Source organism: Lipotes vexillifer, unplaced genomic scaffold (assembly GCF_000442215.2).
Source record: "Lipotes vexillifer unplaced genomic scaffold, Lipotes_vexillifer_v1.1 scaffold1197, whole genome shotgun sequence".
NCBI lineage: Eukaryota > Metazoa > Chordata > Mammalia > Artiodactyla > Lipotidae > Lipotes > Lipotes vexillifer.
The window spans coordinates 855,208-863,351 of record NW_006780020.1 but is presented as its reverse complement, the minus strand read 5'-3'; the positions used below and the strand labels follow the sequence as shown (position 1 = coordinate 863,351).

The following is an 8,144-nucleotide window of genomic DNA, read 5'->3' as shown; positions in this document are numbered from 1 at the left end:
TTGACATATATACACTAATATGTATAAAATAGATAACTAATAAGAACCTGCTGCATAAAATAAACAAATAAATAAAATTAAAAGAAAAAAAAGATATCATATTGGATTCAGACTGAGCCCTTAATCCAATGATTGGTGTCCTTATAAGAAGGACATACAGATACACAGAGAAGAAGGCCAGGTGAAGGTGGAGGCAGAGATGAGAGTCATCCTGCCCCAAGCCAAGTAATGCTCGTGGCCACAAGAAGCAGGAAGAGGCAAGGAGCACTTCTTCCCCAGACCCCTCAGAGGGAATATGGCCCTGCTGACACCTTGACTTCAGGCTTCTAGCCTCCAGAACTCTGAGAGAATAAATGTCTGTTGTTTTAAGCCATCTAGTCCGTGGTAATTTATTATGGCATCTTTAGGAAACTAATACACGAAAGAATTCCAAATAATTCATGTATAGATACTCTACCCTCAAGGAGGAGGAGCCTAACTCTCCCCTTATTAGGCATAGGCTGTACATAGCGACTTCCTTCCAAAACGTACATTATGGAAAGAAGAACAAAGATTAACTTGACAGTGGAAAAACCTAAAAAACACTACGTCAGCTGGGTGATCAAGGCCAACATCAACAGTCATCAATCACATTGATAGCACGTCTGCTTGATATGATGTAATGGAAATGGAGAGCTCTGTGGTCTCCTTCCCCATAACCTGGTCTTATGAGAAAAACACTGGACAAATCCAATAGTGGAGCAGCCTACAAAATATTTGACTGCTTCTTCTCAAAATTATCAAGGTTGGGGATTCCCTGGTGGTCCAGTGGTTAGGACTCCGCGTTCTCACTGCCGACAGCCTGGGTTCAATCCCTGGTCAGGGAAGTAAGATCCTGCAAGCTGCACGGAGCAACAAAAAAATAATAATAAAGAGAGAGAGAGAAAGGAAGGAAGGGAGGAAGGGAGGAAGGGAGGGAGGGAGGGAGGGAGGAGGGAGGGAGGGAGGAGGGAAGGAGAAAGAAAGGAAGGAAGAAAGAAAGAAATTCTTGCACCTAGCAACAGTATTTTAAAATAAAAATGATAGCTTGCATCTACTAGTTCCTAGTTGTATTACAGTAACCAGGCTTAGCATTTGACATACTCTGTCGCATTTAATCCTTTAATGGCCCCATGAATTAAGAACTGATACCCATGAAGAAACCAAGGCTCTCAGAGAGTTTGAGTATCTAGCCCAAAGTTAAATACTGTTTAACTTGAGAGCTGAGTTTTGAATCCAGGTCTGTCTAATTCCAGGGTCCACTCTTTTGAGCAGTTGACAGAGACCTTTCAAAACAACTTATGGGTTATGGGGGAAGAGAGAGAGAACACATGCAAACTCTTTGCCTCGGTTTCTTCATGTGTAAAAAAAAAAAATCCTCATAAACAATAGCTACCTCATGATGACTAAGTGAAATACAGCCTATAAAATGCCTTCATAGTGTTTGACATATACTAGGCACTTAAGAAACCCATATTCTCAGTGTTATTTGAGGATCAGATCCAAACAGCGCACACACACACACACACACACACACACACACGCACACTGTTGCCATGTTCTTGCTTCAAAAAGTCACACAAGTATTTAAGATTTTTGAATTAGTTACAAAAATATCAAATTCATAAGATGGCACAGAAAAATGTGGATTCCCAGTTTCTTTTGACAAATCAGAAGCCCTGGCATCCCCGGGTGCGTATTCCACAGTGCCACAATCACAGGAGCTTTAGACGAGCGTGTGCCTTCTGTAGGCATGTGCCACAATCTCCACCACTCCCCCGTGTCCCCTAACCTGGAGGCCACTGCGTTGACCTGCAATATTTTTTTTAACATTTTATTATGAAAAATTTCAACCATACAGAAAAGTAGAAGTGATAGTGTAATGAACCCTGTATTCATTTCTTAGGGCTGCCATAACAAATTACCACAGATTGGATGGTTTAAAACAGAAATTTATTCTCTCAGTGTTTTCCCCAGCTTTACTGAGGTATTTATACCATAAAATTCATCAGTGATAAACATATAGTAATTCAATGATTCTTAGTAACTTTATAGAGTTATGCAACCATCACCACAATTATTTCAGAATATTGCCATTGGGACTTCCCTGGTGGTGCAGTAGTTAAGAATCCGCCTGCCAATGCAGGGAACTCAGGTCTGATCTCTGGTCAAGGAAGATCCCACATACCGCGGAGCAACTAAGCCCACGTGCCACAACTACTGAGCCCACGCACCACAACTACTGAGCCCACACGCCACAATGAAGAGTAGCCCCCACTCGCCGCAACTAGAGAAAGCCCACACGCAGCCAAAAATAAATAAATAAATTTATTTTTTAAAAAAAAGAATATTTCCATTACCCTTCCAGGATCACCTGTGATCATCCACAGTCATCTCAACTCCCAACCTCAGCTGTGGGCAAACATTGACCTGCTTTCTGTTTCTATAAATATGCCTTTTCAGGGCATTCTGTATAAGTGGAATCATACAATATGTGACCATTTATGTCTGACTACTTTCACTTAGCATAATGTTTTCGAGATTTATCCATGTTGTATCAGTACATCATTACTTTTTTTTTTTTTTTTTGTGGTACGCGGGCCTCTCACTGCTGTGGCCTCTCCCGTTGTGGAGCACAGGCTCCGGACGCGCAGGCTCAGCGGCCATGGCTCACGGGCCCAGCTGCTCCGTGGCATGTGGGATCTTCCCAGACCGGGGCACGAACCCACGTCCCCTGCATAGGCAGGCGGACTCCCAACCACTGCGCCACCAGGGAAGCCCCTTCATTACTTTTAAAATTGCTGAATAATATTCTATTGTTACCATATTCTGTTTATGCATTCACCAATTGATGGACATTTGCATTGTTCACAGTTTGGGGCTATTAGGTATAATGCTGTTATGAACATTCATGTACAAGTTTTTATGTGGACATATGTTTTCATTTCTGTTGGGTAGATACCTAGGAGTGTTATTGCTGTGTATGTGGTAATTCTGTGTTTAGTGTCTACTGTTTACCAAAGGGGCACATTCTTTTACATTCCCATCAGCAGTGTATAAGTGTTCTGATTTCTTCACATCCTCACCAACGCTTGTTTTTATTTGACTTTTTTTTTTTTTTTTTTTTTTTTTTTTTTTTTTTTTTTGCCACGCCACAAAACTTGAGGGATCTTAGTTCCCTGACCAGGGAATGAACCCAGGACTACGGCAGTGAAAGCGCCAAGTCCTAACCACTGGACCGCCAGGGAATTCCCTTATAGTTGTAGTTCTTTAATTTATATCTGTGATCCATTTTCAGTTTATTTTTCTGTATTGTGTGTGGTAGGACATAAATTCATCCTTTTGTATATTGATATCCAATTGTCCCAGAACTATTTGTTGAAAAAACTACCTTTTCCTTAACAAATTGCATTGATACTTTGTTGAAAATCAATTGACCATAAATGTAAGGGTCTATTTCTGGACTCTTGATTCTGTTCCATTGACCTATGTTCAGCCTTTTGCCAGTTAAGTTTGAACTTAGGAAGTACAAGTCCTCCAACTGTTCTTCATTTTACAAATTCTTTTGACTATTTTATGTCCTTGCATTTCCAAATGAACTTTAGGATCATGTTAAATGATCCTGTTAGCATGTTGAATCCTGTTAGTATTTTGTAGAGATTATATGGAATCTAGAGACCAATTTGGGAACAACTGTCATTTTTTTTTTTTTTTGCGGTACGCAGGCCTCTCACTGTTGTGCCTCTCCCGTTGAGGAGCACAGGCTCCGGACGTGCAGGCTCAGTGGCCATGGCTCACAGGCCCAGCCGCTCCACGGCATGTGGGATCCTCCCGGACAGGGGCACGAACCCGTGTCCCCTGCATCGGCAGGCGGACTCTCAACCACTGTGCCACCAGGGAAGCCCAACTGTCATCTTACTATTGAGTCCATGAACATGAATCTCTCTCCATATATTTAGATATTCTTAAATTCCTCACATCAATGTTTTATAGTTTTCTGTGTACAAGTCTTGCACTCCTTTTGATAGATTTACTCCTGAGTATTTTTTTTTAATGCTACAGTGAATGGAGTTAGTTTCCTGATTTCTTTTTGCTGTTGTTGTTTGTTGCTAGTGTGGAGAAGTACAATTGATTTTTTTCAATATATTGACCTTGCATCCTGTGACTTTACTGAACTTATTTATTAGTTCTAGCAGTTTTTGTTCATGATAGGAGGGGAGGTCTTTAGGATTTTCTACATACATGATCATGTTATCTGTAAATAAAGACAGTTTTACCTCTTTTCTTCCCAAATAGGTGCCTTTATTTTCATTTTTATCTTATTGCCTGTCCAGAACCTATAGTACAATGTTGAATAGAAGTGGCAAAAGTGGACAGCCTTGGCTTGTTTTTGATCTTAGTGCCCCGACCAGGGATCGAACACGCCCCTCAGCAGTGAAAGCTCAGAGTCCTAACCACTGGACCACCAGGGAATTCCCTAAATAGTATACAGTTGGATCACAATTTTTTAACCATTCTGCCAATCTTCTGTCTTTTATTTGGTATATTTACGCCATTTACATTTAAAGTAACTATTGATATGTTAAGACTTAAGTCTGCCATTTGACTATGTATTTCTATCTTTTCCTTCTATTTCTCATCCTCTGTTGCTTTTTATTGCCTTCATGTGGATTACCTAAGCATTTAGGTAATATTTTTAGAATTCCAATTTGACTTATTTGTAATATTTTTGAGTATATTGCTTTGTATAGTAAATGTACGTGTAAATATGTATATTTACATTTATATACACATGTATGTATAAATATATAGTTTTTTTTTCTAGTACTTGTTCTAGGTATTACTGTGTAATCACGTAATTCATCACAGCCCACTGATGTCGACATTTACCACATTGAGTGAAATGTAGAAACCATACTTTCCATTTAGACCCCTTTACCCTCCCACTTTTTCAATCTAATTGTCTTAAGTATTTCTTCTACATACATTGTCCACCTGTGTGGCAGAACCACACTAACTCCATTTTGTCAGCCCCATCTTAGACCCACATTTTGTCAGCTCACCTTTCCGTGTGACTGAGCTTTAGCCTAACTCACCAAGGAATGTGCCCAAACCAGAAGAGTTCCCCATCAACTTTTACCCTTGCTTTCATCTGACATGAAACCTGGAAGAATGCCTTTCATTGACACAGATGGTTAATGGTCATGAGCCCCTCGAGGGTAGGAAAAACCCCTCGGTTCCCATTGGTGCAGAGATGCTTCTCCCTAGTAGTCATATTCTATTTTTAGCTTTAGCCCCTTCAAATTCCCCTGTACCCCTTCAGTGGCATGCAATACAGCTTCAAATGCCTCTGGATCATCCATTTGCCCAATCCTTCCTGCCTCTATGCAAGTTACCCACAATAAACTTCATAATTGCACTTTATGCAGTTGTCCGCTTCATTTTCCGGTCTCAAAGTTCCTTCTCAGTTTGGAGGATATTATTCAATATCTCTGCCTCCCAATACCACCACATCAGACGGTATTATAATTTTTTTTCAATCATAAAATATGATTTAAAATCATGAGGTGAAGGATAGGTTACTTCTATTTTTACCCATTCCACTTTTCTTTCATTTCTAAAGGCTTCAGCCTTCTTCTGTGATTATTTTCTTTCTGATGAGAGAACATTCTTCAGCCATTCTTTAGTAGCAAGTCTACTAGCAAGAAATTCTCTTAGTTTCCATTCATCTCAGAATGTCTTTATTTTTCCCTTCACTCCTGAAAGATAGTTTCACTGGGTACCATTCATTTTCTTGCAGCACTGGAAAAATGTTGTGCCACTTCCTGCCTGCCTCCATGGTTTCAGGTGAGAAATCTGCTGTGATCCAAGATGGTATTCCTTTATAAGTATGTGTCATTTCTTTCTGCTGCTTTTATTTACTTTTTTTTACAAGTTTTCTTTTTTGAATTAATTTATTTTTGGCTGCATTGGGTCTTCGTTGCTGCGCACAGGCTTTCTCTAGTTGTGGTGAGCGGGGGCTACTCTTTGTTTTGGTGCGTGGGCTTCTCATTGCGGGGGCTTCTCTTGTTGCAGAGCACGGGCTCTAGGGCGCATGGGCTCAGTAGTTGCGGGGAGCGGGCTCTAGAGCGCAGGCTTGGTAGTTGTGGCGCAGGGGCTTAGTTGCTCCATGGCATGTGAGATCTTTCCGGACCAGGGCTCGAACCCATGTCCCTTGCATTGGCAGGCAGATTCTTAACCACTGTGCCAACAGTGAAATCCCTCTGCTGCTTTTAACATATTTTTTCTTTGTCTTTGGTTTTTACAAATTTAAATATGATGTATCTTGCTGTGGCTCTCTTCGAATTTATCCTATTTGGGATTAACTTAGCTTCTTGTATCCATATTTTTATGTCTTTCACCAAATTTGGGACATCTCCAAATTTTATTTCTTTGAACACTTTTTTAGTCTCACACTCTTCCTCCTCTACTTCTGGAACTCCAGTGATACGAAGGTGAGATCCTTTGTTATTGTCCCACAGATCTGTGAGGGTCTATTCATTTTTTTTCAGTCTTTTTTTTTTTAAGAGCAGTTTTATCTTCAAAGCCAAACCAAGATGAAGGAACAGAGATTTCCCATATACTCCATGCCCCTACACGTACATAGCCTCCCCCATTATCAATATTCCCCACAGAATGGTACATTTGTTACAACAAATGAATCTACATTGACACATCACAATCACCCAAAGTACATAGTCACTCTTTGTTTTGTACATTCCATGGGTTTGAACAAGTGTATAATGACATATATCCAAACTATAGTACCATACAGAGTATTTTCACTGCTCTAAAAATCCTTTGTGCTCTGCCTATTCATCCCTCCCACCTCTAACTCCTCATAACCACTTATATTTTTACTGTCTCCATAGTTTTGCCTTTTCCAGAATGTCATATAGTTGGAATCATACAGTATATAGCTTTTTCAGATTGGCCTCTTTCACTTAATGTTGTGCATTTAAGTTCCCTCCATGTCTTTTCCTGGCTTGATAGCTCATTTCTTTTTAGCAGTGCATAATATTCCATTGTCTGGATGTACCATATTTATTTATCCATTCTCTGTAAAAGGACATCTTGGTCATTTCCAAGTTTTGGCAATTATGTATAAATCACTATAAAAATCTTTGTATAGGTTTTTGTGTGGACATAACTTTTCATCTCCTTTACATAAATACCTAGTAGTGTGATTGCTGGATTGTATAGTAAGAGTATGTTTAGTTTTGTAAGAAACTGCCAAACTGTCTTCCAAAGTGGCTGTACCATTTTGCATTCCCACCAGCAATGAATGAGGGTTCCTGTTGCTTCACATCCAGCATTTGGTGTTGTCCATGTTCTGGATTTTGGACATTCTAATAGGTGTGTAGTGGTATCTAACTGTTGTTTTAATATGCATTATATGTAGACATATGTCATAGAGCATCATTTCATATGCTTATTTGCCATCTTTATATCTTCTTTGGTGAGGTGTCTGTTAAAATCTTTGGCCCATTTTTTTAACCAGGTTTTTTTGGGGTTTTTTTTTTTGGTTTTTTTTTTTGGCTGCAGCATGTCATCTTAGTTCCCTGACCAGGGATCGAACCTGGGCCCCCTGCAGTGGAAGAGCAGAGTCCTAACTACTGGACCACCAGGGAATTCCCAATCAGGTTGTTTTCTTATTGTTGAGCTTTAAGTGTTCTTTGTATGTATTGGATAAGAGTCATTTATCAGGTATGTCTTCTGCATATATTTTCAATCTTGTTTCTCTCTGTTGTGCAGATTGAGTAAATTCTATAGACACATCTTTAATTCACTAATTCTATTCTCTGTCATCTCCACTCCACTGAGCCCATTGAGCAAGGTTTTTATTTTGATTGCTGTATTTTTCAGTTCTATAAATGCTATTTGGTTCTTTTCATAATTTCTATTTCTTTGTTGAGATTTTCTATTTTTAAATTTGTCTCCAGAATATTTGTTATTATTGTTGAAGCATTTTTATGATGGCTGCTTCAAAATCCTTGTCAAATAATTCCAGCATCTACTCCATCTTGATATTAGCATCTGTTGATTTTCTTTCCTTATTCAAATTGTAATTTTCCTAGTTCTTGGTA

General features: G+C 39.4%; 1 non-coding gene across 1 annotated transcript; it reads right to left on the bottom strand.

Moving 5' to 3' along the window:
• Window positions 1-7,615: 7,615 nt before the first annotated feature.
• TRNAG-UCC (transfer RNA glycine (anticodon UCC)) lies at window positions 7,616-7,688 on the bottom strand. Its single transcript has one exon. It is a non-coding gene; the product is annotated as a tRNA-Gly (tRNA).
• Between the last annotated feature and the right edge of the window lie 456 nt (window positions 7,689-8,144).